The following is a 20,885-nucleotide window of genomic DNA, read 5'->3' as shown; positions in this document are numbered from 1 at the left end:
GTAATTCATAGAACTGGACTAAAAGCACCTTAGTAAACAAGCCTTGGTTTAGACAAAAGTGTAAACAAAGAGTGCACTTACGTGCACTTCACATCTATTAGAATAAAATCACGGTTAGGACAAGTTATTGAGGATCAACACATATCAGCATGGTCAAGAAAAAAACTAAATCTCAACTCGACAGATCAGCACATCATAATACTTGATCAACACAAAATACATGTGAAGATGGTCCAAGTTAGGCACAAATATCCCACAACTGGAATCAACTCTCATACTCACTTGGAGAACTGCTTGCTACAGGAGATAAAGAAGCGAAAATCATAGAATATTTCTATGAATTTAACATGAATTCCAACCACATAGATCGTTGGACTTACTCGGATCTTCTCACAGGGTAAAAATGAACTCACTATTCCATCAAAGAAAACAGATTAGGAAGTATATGAAAAAACATGCATAACAAGATAGAACAGTCAATAGAAGGGAGGTCTAGAACTTTATCCTAATGTTTACCTGCGTCGGCTTCAACGGGAAGAGGAAAAGTGACAAGACCAAACATCCTCACCATCGCCGCCCCAAACACGTGCAAGCCGTTTTGCCTCCATCAACTTCCAAACAATTTCTGTACAAATAAAAAAACTACAATTACAATCGGGAATAAGCTACTATACATCCAAACCAAAGAAACAAAATACTGATATCTTAGAAGAGCCAACCTAGGTAACAAGAGATGACCGCCATGGCATGCAGGTGGATAAGAGGCAGACGTCGCCAGAGACGTCGGAGCAGAAGCACGAAAACCTAGCCATGGGAGGGATGCGCGCGGGTGGTATTTGGTGGCCGCGAGCGCTAGATCTTGCCGGATGGGTGGGCTCCATGGTGCGAGGGGACTGTAGCGGTGCTCCGCAGTGGTCGTCGAGGAGAGAGAGAGATGGGCCACGAGAGGGATGGGAGGGCAGGGGTGCTGAGGATCTGACAGCCTCAGGAGCTTTGAGGTGGGAGGACGGAAGGGGAGTGCCAGCGGTGAGATGGGTCGGAGGGAGATGAGGCGGTTGTTGGCTGCGATCTGGGAGAGACGAGGGGAATCGAGGGTTCTGTTTCTCACGCATATTTCTCTCCTTTTCCTCTGTTTATCTTTTTTCATATATATATCACGATTTGGCAAGGAGGTGGAATACTACAACGCATATGAGGCACATATTATATGTGTATCTACTGTGAATTTTGCAACGGATAGTTAAAATGTTGTAGAATTTGTGTTGGTTCATTAGGGGTATCCTTGTAGTGCCTTAAGAATAATTTGCCTGTTGAACTCCTTGGGGATCCACCCCCACCAAAGGGTGATCCTGTGTTCGAGCTTAAATAGTTGCCTGATACTCTTAAGTATGCTTATCTTGATGAAAAAGAGATATATCCTGTTATAATTAGTGCTAGCCTCTCAGAGCATGAACAAAAGAAGTTACTAAAAACTCTGAGGAAGCACCGTGCTGCTATTGGATATACTCTTGACGATCTTAAGGGCATTAGTCCAACTCTATGCCAGCACAAGATTAAAACTGATCCTGATTCCATACCAGTTGCTGATCATCAACGAAGATTAAATCCTAAGATGAAAGAAGTAGTGAGAAAAGAAATACTAAAGCTCCTAGAAGCAGGTATTATCTATCCTGTTGTCATAGTGATTGGGTGAGTCCGGTGCATTGTGTTCCTAAGAAGGGAGGCATTACCGTTGTCCCTAATGATAAGGATGAATTGATCCCACAGAGGATTATCACTGGCTATAGGATGGTGATCGATTTTAGGAAATTGAATAAAGCCACTAGGAAAGATCATTACCCTTTGCCTTTTATCGACCAAATGCTAGAAAGATGTGGGGACCCCGACTGGTGAGTCGAGATCGCCGTGCCCAGTGATCCCAAGGATCAATGCTCACTGAACACAGATACTGAATAATAGAGTCTTACATCCATACATATCGTTTGATACAATAAATGACCACTTCGGTCGAGTCTTACATACATAGGGCCTTAAAGGCCAAAGCACCAAACTAGACCAATAGCGGAATTATTGGTTGAAAGCGTGAACCCATGCCATCAGCCTTAACCTACAAGCATTCTGACTGGGAAGCGTCCTAGCTCGCAAGAACGTCACCGAGTTATTATTCACCATATCCTGTCTTTCACACCTGGTCAATGAAATAACCAGTGGCAAGCCAATGAGTACTTTGAATGTACTCGCAAACAGCCCATGATACGAACAATGAAAGTGAAGGATAACAGTATCATGCATCTTTAGTATAACTCATCTGGGTGGAATGATCATGGATATGCATCAAGTTAAAGAATTACTCTTGAAGAACAGGTTACAGATATCGACGTATCTGACAAGGGTTGAACACACCGGGTTCACCCTATATGCCAAGTCATCGGACTTGTCATAACCTCAATGTATTAATGAGGGCTAAACCATCCGGGCTTACCCTATATTCCAAGTCACCGAACTTGGTCATATTATTACTCTCATAACAACACCTTTTTAACACCACACACACTTGGTTTATGCGGAAACGCTGGACGTAGTTTAAGCAGCACCACCCAACTGTGCTTGACCGTGGACACGGCTATTCGAATAGTTTACACTCTACAGAGGTAGTACGCTGGACCCACGAGAAACGGGAAACTTCCGTCTCATCCACGACTCGCGGTATATCACATATACCCGAGGTAAGTACCCGATCATCATCTTTCCCCTGACGATACTAGACAAAGAGGTCCACTCGATTGGTACCCATCCCACATGTTGTACGTCTTACGAGCATCGACTCTGGACAGTATCAACCATGCGGGGACCAACGACGTGCCTGGAACTCATAATAATGGCATACTCGTCCTACCTGGCACGACCGCATCACGAGAGTGACACCGATCACTCCCGCCACTAGTAATGTGGCTCTTTGCTAGCACCGACCAGAGTAATCAACAAAGCCCCGTCCCATAAAGGGGTATCGTGGTCGTACTGGTAAGGTTGGGACGGTCGACACTGTTGGAATTATGCCCTAGAGGCAATAAGAAATATAGTTATTATTATAATTCCTGTATCAAGATAATCGTTTATTATCCATGCTATAATTGTATTGAATGAAGACTCATTTACATGTGTGGATACATAGACAAAACACTGTCCCTAGCAAGCCTCTAATTGGCTAGCCAGTTGATCAAAGATAGTCAGTGTCTTCTGATTATGAACAAGGTGTTGTTGCTTGATAACTGGATCACGTCATTAGGAGAATCATGTGATGGACTAGACCCAAACTAATAGACGTAGCATGTTGATCGTGTCATTTTGTTGCTACTGTTTTCTGCGTGTCAAGTATTTGTTCCTATGACCATGAGATCATATAACTCACTGACACCGGAGGAATACTTTGTGTGTATCAAACGTCACAATGTAACTGGGTGACTATAAAGATGCTCTACAGGTATCTCCAAAGGTGTTAGTTGAGTTAGTATGGATCAAGACTGGGATTTGTCACTCCGTGTGACGGAGAGGTATCCCGGGGCCCACTCGGTAATACAACATCACACACAAGCCTTGCAAGCAATGTGACTTAGTGTAAGTTGCGGGATCTTGTATTACGGAACGAGTAAAGAGACTTGCCGGTAAACGAGATTGAAATAGGTATGGGGATACTGACGATCGAATCTCGGGCAAGTAACATACCGAAGGACAAAGGGAATGACATACGGGATTATATTAATCCTTGGCACTGAGGTTCAAACGATAAGTTCTTCATAGAATATGTAGGATCCCATATGGGCATCCAGGTCCCGCTATTGGATATTGACCGAGGAGTCTCTCGGGTCATGTCTACATAGTTCTCGAACCCGCAGGGTCTGCACACTTAAGGTTCGACGTTGTTTTATGCGTATCTGAGTTATATGGTTGGTTACCAAGTGTTGTTCGGAGTCCCGGATGAGATTACGGACGTCACGAGGGTTTCCGGAATGGTCCGGAAATGAAGATTGATATATAGGATGACCTCATTTGATTACCGGAAGGTTTTCGGAGTTACCGGGAATGTACCGGGAATGACGAATGGGTTCCGGAAGTTCACCGGGAGGGGGCAACCCACCCCGGGGAAGCCCATAGGCCTTGAGGGTGGCGCAACAGCCCTTAGTGGGCTGGTGGGACAGCCCAAAAGGTCCCTATGCGCATTGGAAGAAAAATCAAAGAGAAAGAAAAAAAAGGAGGAGGTGGGAAGGGAAGGAAGGACTCCCACCCACCAAACCATGTCCAACTCGGTTTGGGGGGGAGACCTTCCCCCCTTGGCTTGGCCGACCCCCTTGGGGCTCCTTGAGCCCCAAGTAAAGGCCCCCCTCTCCCACCTACATATACGGAGGTTTTAGGGCTGATTTGAGACGACTTTTCCACGGCAGCCCGACCACATACCTCCACGGTTTTTCCTCTAGATCACGTTTCTGCGGAGCTCGGGCGGAGCCCTGCTGAGACAAGGTCATCACCAACCTCCGGAGCACCGTCACGCTGCCGTAGAACTCTTCTACCTCTCCGTCTCTCTTGCTGGATTAAGAACGCCGAGATCATCGTCGAGCTGTACGTGTGCTGAACGCGGAGGTGCCGTCCGTTCGGTACTAGATCGTGGGACTGATCGCGGGATTGTTCGCGGGGCGGATCGAGGGACGTGAGGACGTTCCACTACATCAACCGCGTTCACTAACTCTTCTGCTGTGCGGTCTACAAGGGTACGTAGATCACTCATCCCCTCTCATAGATGGACATCACCATGATAGGTCTTCGTGCGCGTAGGAAAATTTTTGTTTCCCATGCGACGTTCCCCAACAGTGGCATCATGAGCTAGGTTCATGCGTAGATGTCTTCTCGAGTAGAACACAAATTTTTTTGTGGGCGGTGATGTGCGTTTTGCTGCCCTCCTTAGTCTTTTATTCATTCCGCGGTATTGTTGGATTGAAGCGGCTTGGACCGACATTACTCGTACGCTTACGAGAGACTCCTTTCATCGCTACGAGTAACCCCGTTGCTCAAAGATGACTGGCAAGTGTCGGTTTCTCCAACTTTAGTTGAATCGGATTTGACCGAGGAGGTCCTTGGATGAGGTTAAATAGCAACTCATATATCTCCGTTGTGGTGTTTGCGTAAGTAAGATGCGATCCTACTAGATACCCGTGGTCACCACTTAAAACATGCAACAACAAAATTAGAGGACGTCTAACTTGTTTTTGCAGGGTATGCTTGTGATGTGATATGGCCAACGATGTGATGTGATATATTGGGTGTATGAGATGATCATGTTGTAATAGATAATATCGACTTGCACGTCGATGGTACGGCAACCGACAGGAGCCATAGGGTTGTCTTTATACTAACGTTTGTGCTTGCAGATGCGTTTACTATTTTGCTAGGATGTAGCTTTAGTAGTAATAGCATGAGTAGCACGACGACCCTGATGGTGACACGTTGATGGAGACCATGGTGTGGCGCCGGTGACAAGAAGATCGTGCCGGTGCTTTGGTGATGGAGATCAAGAAGCACGTGATGATGACCATATCATGTCACTTATGAATTGCATGTGATGTTAATCCTTTTATGCACCTTATTTTGCTTAGAACGACGGTAGCATTATGAGGTGATCTCTCACTAAAATTTCAAGACGAAATTGTGTTCTCCCCGACTGTGCACCGTTGCCACAGTTCGTCGTTTTGAGACACCACGTGATGATCGGGTGTGATAGACTCAACATTCACATACAACGGGTGCAAAACAGTTGCGCACGTGGAACACTCGGGTTAAGCTTGACGAGCCTAGCATGTGCAGACATGGCCTCGGAACACATGAGACCGAAAGGTCGATCATGAATCATATAGATGATATGATTAGCATAGGGATGCTTACCACTGAGACTATACTCAACTCACGTGATGATCGGACTTGAGCTAGTGTAAGTGGATCACGAACCACTCAAATGACTAGAGAGATGTACTTTTTGAGTGGGAGTTTAGCGAATAATTTGATTAAGTTAAACTCTAATTATCTTGAACATAGTCTAAGTCCACTTTGAACATATTTGTGTTGTAGATCATGGCTCACGCGACAGTCACCCTAAATTTTAATACGTTCCTAGAGAAAGCTAAGTTGAAAGATGATGGAAGCAACTTTGTAGACTGGGCTCGTAATCTTAAGCTAATCTTACAAGCTGGGAAGAAGGATTATGTCCTTAATGCTGCGCTAGGAGATGAACCACCCGCTACGGCTGATCAGGATGTTAAGAACGCTTGGTTAGCACGTAAGGAGGACTACTCAGTAGTTCAATGTGCAGTCCTGTATGGCTTAGAACCGGGACTTCAACGTCGCTTTGAGCGTCATGGAGCATTTGAGATGTTCCAGGAGTTGAAGTTTATCTTTCAGAAGAACGCCCGGATCGAGAGGTATGAGACCTCCGATAAATTCTATGCTTGCAAGATGGAGGAAAACTCGTCTGTCAGTGAACATGTGTTCAAAATGTCTGGGTACTCAAACCGTCTAGCTGAGCTGGGGATGGAACTCCCGCAAGAGGCTATCACTGACAGAATCCTTCAATCACTGCCGCCAAGCTATAAAGGCTTTGTGTTGAACTACATCATGCAAGGGATGAACAAGTCTCCCGGCGAGTTGTTTGAGATGCTGAAAGTCGCAGAGTCTGAACTCCGTAAAGAGCATCAAGTGTTGATGGTGAATAAGTCAACTAGTTTCAAGAGAAAACGGCAAAGGCAAGAAGGGTAATTCAAAGAAGAGCGGCAAGCCTGTTGCCAATCCAACGAAGAAACCCAGAGCTGGACCTAATCCTGAAACGGAGTGTTACTATTGCAAGGGTATGGGTCACTGGAAGCGCAATTGCCCCAAGTATCTGGCAGATAAGAAGGCGGCCAAAGAAAAATCAGGTATATTTGATATACAAGTTATTGATGTGTACTTAACCGGCTCTCGTAGTAGTGCGTGGGTATTCGATACCGGTTCTGTTGCTCATATTTGCAACTCGAAACAGGAACTGCGGAATAGACAAAGGCTAGCGAAAGATGAAGTGACGATGCGCGTAGGAAATGGTTCCAAGGTTGATGCAATCGCCGTCGGCACAGTTTCACTTCAGTTACCATGAGGATTAGTTATGAACTTAAATCATTGTTATTTAGTGCCTGCGTTGAGCATGAACATTATATCTGGATCTTGTTTATTGCGAGACGGTTACTCTTTTAAGTCAGAGAATAATGGTTGTTCTATTTCTGTGAGTAACATCTTTTATGGTCATGCACCCAATGTGAGAGGATTGTTCATATTGAATCTTGATAGCGATACACACATACATAACATTGAGACCAAAAGAGTTAGAGTTAACAATGATAGCGCCATATTTTTGTGGCACTACCGCTTAGGTCATATTGGTGTAAAGCGCATGAAGAAACTCCATGCTGATGGGATTTTGGAGTCACTTGACTTTGATTCACTTGACACGTGCGAACCATGCCTCATGGGCAAGATGACTAAGACTCTGTTCTCCGGAACAATGGAGCGTGCAAGTGACTTGTTGGAAATCATACATACCGATGTGTGTGGTCCGATGAACGTGGAGGCACGCGGCGGATATCGTTATTTTCTCACCTTCACTGACGATTTGAGTAGATATGGTTATGTCTACTTGATGAAGCACAAGTCTGAAACATTTGAAAAGTTCAAGCAATTTCAGAGTGAAGTTGAAAATCATCGTAACAAGAAGATCAAGTTCCTACGGTCTGATCGTGGGGGTGAATATCTGAGTTTCGAGTTTGGTGCTCACTTAAGACAATGTGGAATTGTTTCACACTTAACACCGCCTGGAACACCACAGCGTAATGGTGTGTCCGAACGTCGTAATCATACTTTATTAGAGATGGTGCGATCTATGATGTCTCTTACCGATTTGCCGTTATCGTTTTGGGGTTATGCATTAGAAACAGCTGCATTCACTTTAAATAGGGCACCATCAAAATCCGTTGAGACGACACCATATGAACTGTGGTATGGCAAAAGGCCAAAGTTGTCGTTTCTTAAAGTTTGGGGATGTGATGCTTATGTCAAAAAGCTTCAGCCTGAAAAGCTGGAACCCAAAGCGGAAAGGTGCGACTTCATAGGTTACCCAAAAGAGACAGTTGGGTACACCTTCTATCTCAAATCCGAGGGCAAAGTGTTTGTTGCTAAAAACGGAGCTTTTCTCGAGAAGGAGTTTCTCTCGAGAGAAATGAGTGGGAGGAAGATAGAACTTGACGAGGTTGTCGAACCTCTCATGCCTCTGGATGGTGGCGCAGGGCAAGGGGAAACCTCTGTCGTTGCGACGCCGGCTGAGGAGGAAGTTAACGATGGTGATCATGAAACTCTGGTTCAAGTTTCTGTTGAACCACGCAGGTCGACGAGACCACGTGCTACTCCAGAGTGGTACGGTAATCCCGTCTGATCAATCATGTTGTTGGACAACAATGAACCTGCAAATTATGAAGAAGCAATGGTGGGCCCAGATTCCAACAAATGGCTAGAAGCCATGAAGTCCGAGATAGGATCCATGTATGAGAACAAAGTGTGGACTTTGGAGGTACTGCCTGAGGGCCGCAAGGCTATTCAGAACAAATGGACCTTTAAGAGGAAGACGGACGCTGACGGAAATGTGACCGTTTATAAAGCTCGACTTGTGGCAAAGGGTTTTTCACAAGTTCAAGGAGTTGACTACGATGAGACATTCTCACCCGTAGCGATGCTTAAGTCCGTCAGAATCATGTTAGCAATAGGTGCATTTTTCGATTATGAAATCTGGCAGATGGATGTCAAAACGGCGTTCCTTAACGGTTTCCTTAAGGAAGAATTGTATATGATGCAACCCGAAGGTTTTGTCAATCCTAAGAATGCTAACAAGGTGTGCAAGCTCCAGCGATCCATTTATGGACTGGTGCAAGCATCTCGGAGTTGGAACAAACGCTTTGATGAGGTGATCAAAGCATTTGGGTTTATACAAGTGGTTGGAGAATCTTGTATTTACAAGAAAGTGAGTGGGAGCTCAGTGGCATTTCTAATATTATATGTGGATGACATATTGCTGATTGGAAACAATGTGGAGTTTTTGGAGAGCGTAAAGGATTACTTGAATAAAAGTTTCTCTATGAAGGACCTAGGAGAAGTTGCTTACATTCTAGGCATTAAGATCTATAGGGATAGATCGAGACGCCTGATAGGACTTTCACAAAGCACATACCTTGATAAAGTTTTGAAGAAGTTCAAAATGGAACAGTCCAAGAAGGGGTTCTTGCCAGTGTTACAAGGTATAAAATTGAGTAAGACTCAGTGCCCAGCAACTTCGGAAGATAGAGAACAAATGAGTTACGTCCCCTATGCTTCAGCCATAGGTTCTTTCATGTATGCAATGTTGTGCACTAGACCGGACGTCAGCCTGGCCATAAGTATGGCAGGCAGGTTTTAAAGTAATCCAGGAGTGTATCACTTGACAGCGGTCAAGAATATTCTGAAGTACCTGAAAAGGACTAAGGAAATGTTTATCGTATATGGAGGTGACGAAGAGCTCGTCGTAAAGGGTTATGTCGATGCAAGCTTTGACACTGATCCAGATGACTCTAAGTCTCAAACTGGATACGTATTTATTCTTAATGGGGGTGCGGTAAGCTGGTGCAGTTCCAAGCAAAGCGTCGTAGCAGATTCTACATGTGAAGCGGAGTACATGCTGCCTCGGAGGCAGCTAAGGAGGGTGACGGGATGAAGCAGTTCATGATGGATCTTGGAGTTGTGCCGAGCGCACTAAATCCAATAACCTTGTTCTGTGACAACACGGGTGCCATTGCCTTAGCAAAGGAACCACGGTTTCACAAGAAGTCCGGACACATCAAACGACGCTTCAACCTCATCCGCGACTACGTCGAAGGGGAGGACGTGAATATATGCAAAGTGCACACGGATCTGAATGTAGCAGACCCACTGACTAAACCTCTTCCACGGGCTAAGCATGATCAACACCAGAACTGTATGGGTGTTAGATTTATTACAATGTAATTCGCATGATGATGTGAGGACTAGATTATTGACTCTAGTGCAAGTGGGAGACTGTTGGAATTATGCCCTAGAGGCAATAATAAATATAGTTATTATTATAATTCCTGTATCAAGATAATCGTTTATTATCCATGCTATAATTGTATTGAATGAAGACTCATTTACATGTGTGGATACATAGACAAAACACTGTCCCTAGCAAGCCTCTAATTGGCTAGCCAGTTGATCAAAGATAGTCAGTGTCTTCTGATTATGAACAAGGTGTTGTTCCTTGATAACTGGATCACGTCATTAGGAGAATCACGTGATGGACTAGACCCAAACTAATAGACGTAGCATGTTGATCGTGTAATTTTGTTGCTACTGTTTTCTGCGTGTCAAGTATTTCTTCCTATGACCATGAGATCATATAACTCACTGACACCGGAGGAATACTTTGTGTGTATCAAACGTCGCAACGTAACTGGGTGACTATAAAGATGCTCTACAGGTATCTCCGAAGGTGTTAGTTGAGTTAGTATGGATCAAGACTGGGATTTGTCACTCCGTGTGACGGAGAGGTATCCCGGGGCCCACTCGGTAATACAACATCACACACAAGCCTTGCAAGCAATGTGACTTAGTGTAAGTTGCGGGATCTTGTATTACGGAATGAGTAAAGAGACTTGCCGGTAAACGAGATTGAAATAGGTATGGGTATACTGACGATCGAATCTCGGGCAAGTAACATACCGGAGGACAAAGGGAATGACATACGGGATTATATGAATCCTTGGCACTGAGGTTCAAACGATAAGTTCTTCGTAGAATATGTAGGATCCAATGTGGGCATCCAGGTCCCGCTATTGGATATTTACCGAGGAGTCTCTCGGGTCATGTCTACATAGTTCTCGAACCCGCAGGGTCTGCACACTTAAGGTTCGAAGTTGTTTTATGCGTATCTGAGTTATATGGTTGGTTACCGAATGTTGTTTGGAGTCCTGGATGAGATTACGGACGTCACGAGGGTTTCCGGAATGGTCCGGAAACGAAGATTGATATATAGGATGACCTCATTTGATTACCGGAAGGTTTTCGGAGTTACCGGGAATGTACCGGGAATGACGAATGGGTTCTGGGAGTTCACCGGGAGGGGGCAACCCACCCTCGGGAAGCCCATAGGCCTTGAGGGTGGCGCACCAGCCCTTAGTGGGCTGGTGGGACAGCCCAAAAGGGCCCTATGCGCATTGGAAGAAAAATCAAAGAGAAAGAAAAAAAAAGGAGGAGGTGGGAAGGGAAGGAAGGACTCCCACCCACCAAACCAAGTCCAACTCGGTTTGGGGGGGGGAGACCTTCCCCCCTTGGCTCGGCCGACCCCCTTGGGGCTCCTTGAGCCCCAAGGCAAGGCCCCCCTCTCCCACCTATATATACGGAGGTTTTAGGGCTGATTTGAGACGACTTTTCCACGGCAGCCCGACCACATACCTCCACGGTTTTTCCTCTAGATCGCGTTTCTGCGGAGCTCGGGCGGAGCCCTGCTGAGACAAGGTCATCACCAACCTCCGGAGCACCGTCAAGCTGCCGGAGAACTCTTCTACCTCTCCGTCTCTCTTGCTGGATCAAGAAGGCCGAGATCATCGTCGAGCTGTACGTGTGCTGAACGTGGAGGTGCCGTCCGTTCGGTACTAGATCGTGGGACTGATCGCGGGATTGTTCGCGGGGCGGATCGAGGGACGTGAGGACGTTCCACTACATCAACCGCGTTCACTAACGCTTCTGCTGTACGGTCTACAAGGGTACGTAGATCACTCATCCCCTCTCGTAGATGGACATCACCATGATAGGTCTTCGTGCGCGTAGGAAATTTTTTGTTTCCCACGCGACGTTCCCCGACAATCATAAATCTAATCCCATTTCCGAAACCATACTCACACAAAAACACCGGTGCATCACTTCACCAAAAGTGATCACCAACTCATCATCACCCTCGGGCAATAGTGGCACCCGACGGGGTTTTCATAAACTCTTTATTTAACTCATCATCATGCTTCTATCTTTCCTTGTCAACATGGTATTAACATGACCCCCAAGGGGTAGGGTCAAGCTCAATGCAATGATCTTACTCTACTAGTCAACATGACAGTAGCATGATCCTTATAAGTGGTAGGGTCAAGCTCATCATGTTTGTGCTTCGAGGAGCCACATGAATAACATCATCAACATGCAAGGGCTTTGAAGAAGCCTCCGGTGCCATCACCACAATGATGAACCGGTATCGTGATCACATGCAATGGGAAAATACCAACTATACTAGCATGCAACAATGTTTGTGCTCAAGTCATGGTCAAAGGGCTGCTTGCCTTGCTCACGTAAGTCCTCGGGGTCTTCGAGGTCTTCCGCTCCGTCCCCGAATACTCCGTCTACCGTCAACTAACGTCGGAAATAACCATAGTAAGCCACACATCCAGCAGAATAAAAGTGTTCTATAAATAGAAGTTTTATTTTTCTTGGACATCTCTGGTCATAAGAAAAATGCCTGAAGCTTCTCATAGGAGATTTGAATCATCAAGGATTTTTGAATAGGTGAAAGGAGCAATAGGTGGCCATTGAATAAGCCAATAGAAATCATTCTGTTAAAAATGAGTGGAGGCACCCATTTAACAGAGAATGATTTTGGAAATATTTAGGAAGTGGTTTCACTGGATTTGGAGATGGTATGAATATTCTAGAGATTTTACAAGGAGGAATAAATAGCAATAGGAGCTATTTATTTATTGCAACAGAAGTAAGCCACCCAAAAATGTTGACCAGGGTTCTAAAAATAGAGACGGATTTTAGAAGGCTCTGGGAGTTTGAATCACTCCATTTGGAGTTGATTTGAATCTGCTAGGAATTTTGAAAGGTGGGATATTTTATATCCAGATTGGGATTTTAAATAAAACACCACAGAAATTTGGGAGGGAAAAATGTGCAAAGCACTTATTTGGATAGGCCTCATTTTTAGGATCCTGCAGAAATTTGAATCAATGAAATACGAGTTAGTATAAATTTATGGGAGATTTTGGAAGTTTAACAGAATAGAAAAATGGGAATAGACTTAGCCTCAGGGTTATCCAACGCTCAAGGCGTTAAATAGGCTTTTTGGCCAGCCCAGTGGCTCGGCCACCAGCGAGGGAGCCACGCAAGAGGCGTAGTCCTGGAAAGGCGCCTTCGGCGAAGTGGAGAGGCAAACAACCAGGGCGCCTCCACTTAACAAGAGAGGGCCTGGCCGGTGGCTGGCTGACGCGGGGCCCCGCCTATGGGGTCTTCTTCCTCCTTCGCCCGATCTGAAGCGCGCACGGGGCAGGGCCAGCCGGTGCAGAGGCTGGCTCCAGCGGCGCTCCGGCCAGCAGGGGCTCGGGGCGGGTAGCCTCCCGCGCCTGAGCAGGAGCCTACTCCCGCTGGGAGCTCCTGGAGGCAAGGCCTTCGGCCATGGCGGAAGCCGACGGCAACTGCCACGGTGGGGCGGCGGCTCGGCCAACTAGAGGAAGAAATGGGGCGAGGGGGAGAATACGGAGGGCTGCAGGGCCCCCGGGGCAACCCTACGCAGCCGGAAGAGGAGAGGAGAGGGGCTGGAGAACCCTAACGCACACATGGCCGAAGCTGGCCATGGCGGCCATGGAAGAAGTGGTGGGGAGGAGGGCTTGGGAGAGAAGGGGGAGGCTCAATGGGTTCTAGGGAGAGAGGAGGACGGTTTGAGAGGCTCAGGCGCTCGAGGAACGCTCTAAGTGGGGGAAGGGGAGCCGAGAAGGGTCTCGAAGCTCTCTGGTGCACCCAGGGCACGGTGGCGACGCGTCTCTAAGCCACCTTGGAGTCTAGCTGATGGATGGAGGTGCTTGGAATGGTCAACACGATGCTCTGAGACACGCTGGGACAACCTGCCTCGCCAAGAAATGGTCGAGAGGAGAGAAACTAGGTGCAGAGCACCCGGTTTGCAGGTCAGGGTGGTGGTCACCACGGCCATCCACGCGCACAGGTTCCAAACGACTAGTAAAACATGTCTGGGAGGTGGGGCATGCTATCTAGAAAGGGACTCTGGAGTTTGGTGACTAGTGGTGTCGGTTTGAATAGCTCTTGACTGCCGCAAAGTTTCTAACAGCAAACTTGGAGCTCATAAAAGTGGGTCTTAGGAGGGAAGCCTTGGGGAGAAATTATGTCTGGCAGTGTTAACTATGCAAGAACTACAACACTGCCAAGTTTGAGCTCAAGATGTGAAGGGTAGCTTGTACTTGCTGTACAAAGCTACTTTTCAACCAGAAATGAACTTGAGGAGGTGCTGCTCATTTTCTCCACATGAGCATGCCATATCTTGGTTCTAAATGAAGCCTTGGCATATATTACATGCTCTGGAAAGAGTTGGGAGTGATAGCTTAAGCAGAAGAATGGGAAGAAGGGTAAAACAGTGCTGCCAAGGGTGAAAATGAGAGAAACTTACAAAGGGTCCTTCTCCAATAATTGACCAGTGGCCATAGAAATGTTACTGGAGGTGAAATGTAACTATGTGAGGCTGTGGTAGAAATTTGGGCTCAAGGAATAAAGTGCAAGGGGCAAATGAAACCAAATTAGTGAGTGCACACAAGGTGTTTGATCTGTGGTTGGGCCACCAGATGAATTCCAATGGCTATGAAACTTAACAGGATCCGATAATAGATGAAAATAGGTTTGCACACCAAATTTGGGATTTGCTGGAGAAGTTTTCCAATGTAGACTTGAAAATCCCTAGAAAGGGGCAGAAATGGGTTTCTTCTTAGAACCCTATTCAAATAAATTCCCACAAATCCAATATTTGGTGTAGGGGCATTATTTGACCATTAAGGCATGCAAAAAAAGTTTGAGGTCAATTGGAGAAACTTTATAATGTAAAGTTTACCAAAGTCAGAAATCAACAGAGAGGGTTTTGAGGGTCTTAGGACAAGTTCCTCTATTCTCCTTGGTGTACCACTTGGTGTGGGTGCCTCATTGGCGTACTGGAACATGTTCACCAAATTTGAGCACAATTGGAGACACTTCACAATGTAGAGTTTCTCAAATTTCATTCTGGACAAATAGGGTTTTAGAGTGATTAGGGGAGCCAAATCAACTTGGAATGAAATGGAACTTGGCAAGATCATCAATAATATCATAGATGACATGATAGAATTCTACTCGAATTTATTGATAATATTTCTTATGGAAAGATTCCAAAAGCTTGAAATAGGCAGGAATGGTTTTGGAGGGGTTTGCCCAATATTTTGAACATGACCATGTGTTGAAACTCATAAATATGGAATAAATATATCCACTGAGTTTCCCTAAATTTTCTTAAATATTTTGAAGGCAATAAAAATAAATTTCCTTCATAGGAGACCATTTCTGGCCTCACAGAAGGGCTTTTAAATAAAATAATAAAATAACTTTTAAAATAATAATATGGTGGTTTTTGAAAGTCATTTTGATAATGGTTTTAAATAAAACAATTGGTGCAAAAGAAACTCCCTAATTTGAGGACTTGTAGTACAAACCTCATCTCAGGGTTTGAAAGTTTAATTCAAAGAAAAGCTTTTTGGTGAAAATAATAATTGGTAAAAATAGATATTTATTCTAAACACATGGTATGATCATTAGGAAGGAGATCATGGAGTAAGGAGGTGATTAGGAGGATGGCAAGAATTAATGGGGATCAATCACATGCATTTAAACAAACAGGCAGACAATAGTCACTCCAAGCATCACAAGAATTCACAAAATTTTTAATTAGTCCTAAATTTTGAAATAAGTTAATTAGTTAGGGAAGCCAAAAACAGGGTGTGACAAAAGACTGCCTAAACACACACACTTCTCCTTTCTAGACGATTATTCTGGTTTCTCCCAAATACCAGTTGCACAATCTGACCAGGAGAAAACCACTTTCACCTGCCCTTTCGGTACCTTCGCTTACAGACGTATGCCTTTTGGCTTATGTAATGCACCTGCCACCTTTCAAAGATGCATGATGGCTATATTCTCTGACTTTTGCGAAAATATTGTTGAGGTTTTCATGGATGACTTCTCCGTTTACGGGTCTTCTTTTGATAATTGCCTCAGCAACCTTGATCGGGTCTTGCAGAGATGTAAAGATACCAATCTTGTCTTGAATTGGGAGAAGTGCCACTTTATGGTTAATGAAGGCATCATCCTAGGACCTAAAATTTCTGAAAGAGGTATTGAAGTCGATAAGGCTAAGGTTGATGCAATCGAGAAAATGCCATACCCCACAGATATCAAAGGTATAAGAAGTTTCCTTGGTCATGTTGGTTTCTATAGAAGGTTCATTAAAGACTTCTCTAAGATTTCTAGGCCTCTTACCAATCTCTTGCAAAAGGATATTCCTTTTGTTTTTGGTGATGATTGTGAGGAAGCCTTCGAAATCTTAAGAAGGCTTTGATAACTGCACCTATTGTTCAACGACCTGATTGGAACTTACCTTTTGAAATCATGTGTGATGCTAGTGATTATGCTGTTGGAGCTGTTCTAGGGCAAAGAGTTGATAAGAATTGAATGTTATTCACTATGCTAGTAAAACTCTAGACTGTTCCCAAAGAAACTATGCTACTACGGAAAATGAGTTTTTAGCAGTCGTGTTTGCATGTGAAAAGTTTAGGTCTTACATAGTTGATTCCAAAGTCACTATTCACACTGATCACGCTGCTATTAAGTACCTCATGGAGAAGAAGGACGCTAAACCTAGACTTATCAGATGGGTTCTCTTGCTACAAGAATTTGATTTGCACGTTGTCGACAGGAAGGGTGCTGATAACCCCGTAGAAGATAACTTGTCTAGGTTAGAGAACGTTCTTGATGACCCACAACCTATTGATGATAGCTTTCCCGATGAGCAATTGAATGTCAACAATGCCTCACGTAGTGCATCGTGGTATGCTGATTATGCAAACTATATCGTTGACAAATATATACCACCTAGTTTCACATACCAGTAATAGAAGAAATTCTTCTTTGACTTGAGACATTACTTCTGGGATGATCCTCACCTTTATAAGGAAGGAGTAGATGGTGTTATTAGACGTTGCGTACCTAAACATGAACATGGACAGATCCTACAGAAGTGTCACCCGAGGCCTACGGAGGACACCATGTAGGAGATAGAACTGCACACAAGGTATTGCAATCAGGTTTCCATTGGCCCACTCTCTTCAAGGATGCCCGTAAGTTTGTCTTGTCTTGTGACGAATGTCAAAGAGTAGGTAATATCGGTAAACGTCAGGAAATGCCTATGAACTATTCACTTGTCATTGAACCATTTGATGTTTGGGGCTTTGATTATATGGGACCTTTTCCAAAATCCAACGGGTATACTCATATCCTAGTTGCTGTTGATTACGACACTAAGTGGGTAGAAGCTATCCTCACTAGTAGTGCTGATCACAACACCTCTATCAGGATGCTTAAAGAAGTTATTTTCCCTAGATTTGGAGTCCCTAGATATCTAATGACCGATGGTGGTTCACATTTCATTCATGGTGATTTCCGTAAAATGCTTGCTAAGTATGATGTCAGCCTCAGTCCAGTGGTCAAGTAGAGCTGAGTAATAGAGAGATTAAACTAATTCTGCAAAAGACTGTTAATAGGTCTAGAAAGAATTAGTCTAAGAAGCTCGATGATGCACTATGGGCTTATGGAACTGCTTATAAGAATCCCATGGGCATGTCTCCGTAAAAATGGTTTACAATAAAGCATGTCATTTACCTCTTGAGCTAGAGCATAAGGCTTATTGGGCAATCAAAGAGCTCAACTTTGATTTCAAACTTGCTAGTGAGAAGAGGTTATTTGATATTAGCTCTCTTGATGAATGGAGAACTTAGGCATATTAGAATGCCAAGTTGTTCAAAGAAAAGGTTAAGACATGGCATGATAAGTGGATACAAAAGCGTGAGTTCAATGTAGGTGATTATGTCTTGCTATATAATTCTCGTTTAAGATTTTTTGCAGGCAAGCTTCTCTCTAAATGGGAAGGTCCCTATATTGTTGAGGAAGTATATCATTCCGGTGCTATCAAGATCAACAACACGGAAGGTAATTGTCCGAGAGTTGTAAATGGACAGAGAATCAAGCATTATATCTCAGGTACTCCCATAAATGTTGAAAGCAATATCATCAATACCATAACTCCGGAAGAATACCTAAGGGATATGTATCAGCCTGTTTCAGACTTCGAAAACGAAGAGGTATGTGATTCGGTAAGAAAACATACTCCAAAACTTTTCCAGTAGGAATTTTTCTCCGTTTTGGAATTTTTCAAAAAATAGAAAAATTGGAAGTAGTCCAGAAAGCGCGCGAGGACGCGACAAGCCTGCCAGGCGCGGGCCCACCCCTTGGTCACGCCTGGGGGGCTTGTGGCCACTTCGTGTGCCTCCTGGACTCCGTTTTCGTGCGGAGTACTCCTTCTGGCCTGGAAAAATCATTATATATTCTCCCGAAAGGTCTGACCCTCGTATCACGCAGATTTCCTCTGTTTTCGTTTCGAGTTTGTTTTCTGCCCCAGATTTAGGGCAAGGTGTCGTCTCTGGAATCTGTTGGGGAGAACAATCTCCCTCAAGTTTATGGAGAAGTAAGTGGTGATCTGAAAAGGATGGGGGTCATGGCGGCTAAAGAAAGGCTACCAAAAGAAACCAAGGGCAAAGCTAAGGAGAAGAATCAGGCATGGGATGAAGTGCAATCTGTGCTCAACAAGGAAGAAGTTGAAGAAATGGATTTCCTCCAACCCTACCTCCACCTACTGTCTCCATCCTTGATTAAACTCTTGAGGTTTTGTGAAACAAATCCTGCTCGCAATACTTATCTCACTCGTGAAGTTGTTTTGCTGGAGAAACATATCACAGATCTCCAAGGTATAAATCAAAGATTGATGGCCCTCTTGGAATCAAAGGTTGCAACGACTCCACCACCATCACCTCCAAAGGAAGACAACTAAACATGGGTATGTGCAATACCCTTGGCTTGTGCCAAGCTTGGGGGAGTTGCCCCGGTATCATATCACCATCACATATTTTGCCTTACCTTTGTTTTAGTTTATTCCTTTTCAGTTTTCTCTTTCTCTAGTAGATTAAAGGTCTTAGTTTTTTAGTCTTGAGTTTTTCTTTGTGTCACCCCCGATGTATTCGAGCTCGTGAGCCATATAATAAAGAGTGTCTTAGTTGAGGGCTTTGCCTCTTGCCATGATCAAAAGAGTGACAAAAGAATAAAAGCATGAAAGATCATGTAATGATCTTATGGGAAGTGATGGCTTCACATATAAAAAGAATGTTGATTGAAACTTGTTGAGGGTAGACAAACATAGACCTTGGTCATTGTTGCAATTAATAGGAAGTGATAAGGAAGGAGAGGTTCACATATAAATACATCATCTTTGACACCATCTATGATTGTGAACACTCACTAAACTATTGCATGCCTAGAAGTAGATGTTGGACAAGGAATACAACATAATGAATTGTGTTTGCTTGGTTCCGAACAATGTTATATGATTAGAGATCCCTTAGCATGTGACAATTGCTTCCACCTCATATTAGCCAAAACTCTCACACCAAGTAGAGATACTACTTGTTCATCCATGAACGTTCAACTCAGTTTTGCCATGAGAGTCCACCATACCTACCTTTGGATTGAATAAGATCCCTCAAGTAATTTGTCATCGGTGCAAGCAATAAAGGTTGCTCCCTAATATGTATGATCTATTAGTGTGTGGAAAATAAGCTTTGTACGAACCTGTGATGAGAAAGACATAAAAGCGACAGACTGCATAATAAAGTTCTTTATCACAGGAGGCAATATAAAGTGACGTTCCTCCGCACTAAGAGGACACGCATCCAAACCTCAAAAGTGCATGACAACCTCTGCTTCCCTCTGCGAAGGGCCTATCTTGTACCTCTACTTTTTGCCCTTGAAAGAGTCATGGTGATCTTCACCAATTCCTTGTTTCGCCTTTATCTTGGCTAACGTCATATGCTAGGGAAAGATCTATGTCAACTTGGAAGTAAGTATTCATGAACTATTATTGTTGACATTACCCTTGAGGTAAGCAGTTGGGAGGAAAAACTATAAGCCCCTATCTTTCTTTGTGTTCAGCTGGAACTTTGATCTCATGAGTACCACGTGAGTTGTAGCAATTGTAGAGAACGAAAAGATGATTGAGTATGTGGATTTTCTTTACAAGCTCTTATTTGACTCTTTCCGATGTTGTGATAAATTGCAATTGCTTCAATGACTAAAGGCTATCGGTTGCTAATTCTCGGTAAGGTTCTTGATCCATACTTTACTTTGTGAAGGAATTGTCACTTTAGCATGAGCGATTATATGTTGGTATTGCTGTTCTGATCATGATCATGATTGATGTATGTTCGTATCTTGTTTTGTTGACACCTCTCTCCCTAAACATGTGGGCATATTTATTGAGCTCGACTTTCGCTTGAGGACAAGCGAGGTCTAAGCTTGGGGGAGTTGATACGTCCATTTTGCATCATGCTTTCATGTTGATATTTATTGCTTTTTGGGCTGTTATTTCACTTCACGGTACAACACTTATGCCTTTTCTCTCTTATTTTGCAAGGTTTACATGAAGAGGGAGAATGCCGACAGCTGGAATTCTGGCCTGAAAATGGAGCAAGTTTGAGATACCTATTATGCGCAACTCGAAACGCCGTAAAAATGAACGAGGATTTTTTTTGGGATTTATAAAAAATACTGGGCCGAAGAAGTGCCAGAGGGGCGCGAGCAGGTGGCCACAAGCCTGCTAG

Source organism: Hordeum vulgare, chromosome 2H (genome assembly GCF_904849725.1).
Source record: "Hordeum vulgare subsp. vulgare chromosome 2H, MorexV3_pseudomolecules_assembly, whole genome shotgun sequence".
Lineage (NCBI taxonomy): Eukaryota > Viridiplantae > Streptophyta > Magnoliopsida > Poales > Poaceae > Hordeum > Hordeum vulgare.
Note: the sequence above shows the minus strand (reverse complement) of the source record.